This window comes from Oncorhynchus mykiss, chromosome 7 (assembly GCF_013265735.2).
Source record: "Oncorhynchus mykiss isolate Arlee chromosome 7, USDA_OmykA_1.1, whole genome shotgun sequence".
In the NCBI taxonomy this organism is placed as follows: domain Eukaryota; kingdom Metazoa; phylum Chordata; class Actinopteri; order Salmoniformes; family Salmonidae; genus Oncorhynchus; species Oncorhynchus mykiss.
Genome location: NC_048571.1, coordinates 85,994,372 through 85,997,295, shown reverse-complemented (window position 1 = coordinate 85,997,295; position 2,924 = coordinate 85,994,372).

The window sequence follows — 2,924 nt, the reverse complement described above, 5'->3', positions numbered from 1 at the left end:
TGTTGTCGTTCAGCCACGACTCAGTGAAACATAAGATATTACAGTTATTAATGTTCCGTTGGTAGGATAGTCTTGATTGGAACTCAAATCTAAAATCAAATCTAGAGTCGGCGTTCTATTCCGCAACAAAGCCTCCTTCACTCACGTTGTCAAACATACCCTCGTAAAACTGATTATCCTACCGATCCTTGACTTCGGTGATGTAATTTACAAAATAGCCCTGAACACTCTGCTCAACAAACTGGATGCAGTCTATCACAGTGCCATCCGTTTTGTCACCAAAGCCCCATATACTACCCACCACTGCGACCTGTATGGTCTCGTTGGCTGGCCCTCGCTTCATATTCGTCACCAAACCCACTGGCTCCAGGTCATCTGTAAGTCTTTGCTAGGTAAAGACCCGCCTTATCTCATGGTCTAATGAACAGCCCACTTCCTGAATCAGCACCTACCTCTGGACTCCCCCCACAACAACTTGTCAAAAGTGTTCATTCCACAGATTCCACAGACTCCACAGATTCCACAGACTCCACAGATTCCACAGACTCCACAGAAGCCACAGACTCCACAGATAATAATTGTCACTGTTTTTTTCACACACACACACACACACACACACACACACACACACACACACACACGATTCTAATAATTGACCACGTCTTCAGTAGTTAATTACAGTTTGTCTGTGTTTGTCTCTGAAGGGCCTCGGCACTCAGCTGCGTTGCCAGGGACAATTGTCGTCGTCGTCGTCAGGGTGACAATCTATCGTCTGTAAGACAGGGAGACAAGCGGAAGAGAATAGCTGTGTGTGTGTGTGTGTGTGTGTGTGTGTGTGTGTGTGTGTGTGTGTGTGTGTGTGTGTGTGTGTGTGTGAGAGAGAGAGAAGCAGATGGAAAACAGCTAACTCTAATTAGCCTGTTAAAGTCTGTTAAATCTAGAGGAATGCAATCATCACCATCCATCACCTGTTTGTCACAACAACCAGTCCACACTGAACAGAACCTAGTATATCACTGACTGAACCAGTCCACACTGAACAGAACCTAGTATATCACTGACTGAACCAGTCCACACTGAACAGAACCTAGCTGACTGAACCAGTCCACACTGAACAGAACCTAGCTGACTGAACCAGTCCACACTGAACAGAACCTAGCTGACTGGACCAGTCCACACTGAACAGAACCTAGTATATCACTGACTGAACCAGTCCACACTAAACAGAACCTAACTGACGGGACCAGTCCACACTGAACAGAACCTAGCTGACTGAACCAGTCCACACTGAACAGAACCTAGTATATCACTGACTGGACCAGTCCACACTGAACAGAACCTAGTATATCACTGACTGGACCAGTCCACACTGAACAGAACCTAGTATATCACTGACTGAACCAGTCCACACTGAACAGAACCTAGTATATCACTGACTGGAGTAGAGAGTAGAGAGTGTGGTAGATAGTTCTCGTTGCTTTCCATCTGGCTACCCCTACCCCTGTCAACAGCACTGCACCCCCCACAGCAACTCGCCCAAGCCTCCCCCATTTCTCCTTCACCCAAATCCAGATAGCTGATGTTCTGAAAGAGCTGCTAATTTTGGACCCCTACAAATCAGCCGGGCTAGACAATCTGGACCCTCTCTTTCTAAAATTATCTGCAGAAATTGTTGCAAACCCTATTACTAGCCTGTTCAACCTCTCTTTTGTATCGTCTGAGATTCCCAAAGATTGGAAAGCTGCCGCGGTCATCCCCCTCTACAAAGGGAAGAGGGGGATGACACTCTACACCCAAACTGCTACAGACTTATAGCCATCCTACCCTGCCTTTCTAAGCTCTTCGAAAGCCAAGTCAAAAAACAGATTACTGACCATTTCGAATCCCACCGTACCCTCTCTGCTTTGCAATCTGGTTTCAGAGCTGGTCATGGGTGCACCTCAGCCACACTCAAGGTCCTAAACGATATCATAACCGCCATTGATAAAAGACAGTACTGTGCAGCCGTCTTCATCAACCTGGCCAAGGCTTTCAACTCTGTCAATAACAACATTCTTATCGACAGACTCAACTGTCTTGGTTTCTCAAATGACTGCCTCGCCTGGTTCACCAACTACTTCTCAGACAGAGTACAGTGTGTCAAATCGTAGAGGGCCTGTTGTCCGGACCTCTGGCAGCCTCTATGGGGGTGCCAAAGGGTTCAATTCTCGGGACGATTCTCTTCTCTGTATACATCAATGATTTCGCTCTTGCTGCTGGTGATTCTCTGATTCACCTGCACGCAGACGACACCATTCTGTATACTTCTGGCCCTTTTTTGGACAATGTGTTAACGAACCTCCAGACGTGTCATGTATTGTCATATTATGTCTTGTTCCTGTTATTTTTCTTCACTCCGTCTCCCTCTGCTGGTCGTATTAGGTTACCTTCTCTCCCTCTCCTTCCCCCAGCTGTTCCTCATCTTCTCTAACTACCTCGTTCACCCTTTTCCCACCTGTTCCTTTTTTCCCTCTGATTAGGTCTCTATTTCTCTCTCTGTTCCTGCTTCTGTCTTTGTCAGATTCTCGTTTGAGTTTCTCATGCCAGAACCAAACTATCGTCTTGTTTGCTTCACCCTTGTCCTGTCCTGTCGGAATCTGCCTGTTCATCTGATGCTACGTGTGATCAGGTACCTCTGTCCTCTACGACCCGCGCCTACCCACAGAGACCAGCAGTCTGTCGCCGCTAACCCAGCTATTCTCCTCTGCTGCTAAGAAGGGGACTCTAACCCAGCTATTCTCCTCTGCTGCTAAGAAGGGGGACTCTTCTGTAAATATCAGAAGGACTTTATAATTCATTTGTCGCCCTCTCTGCGGGTTGTCTATTTTGCCATTATATACATCCGAAGAGGATCTATGTCTTCCCTGTGTTTTGACATTAAAGGA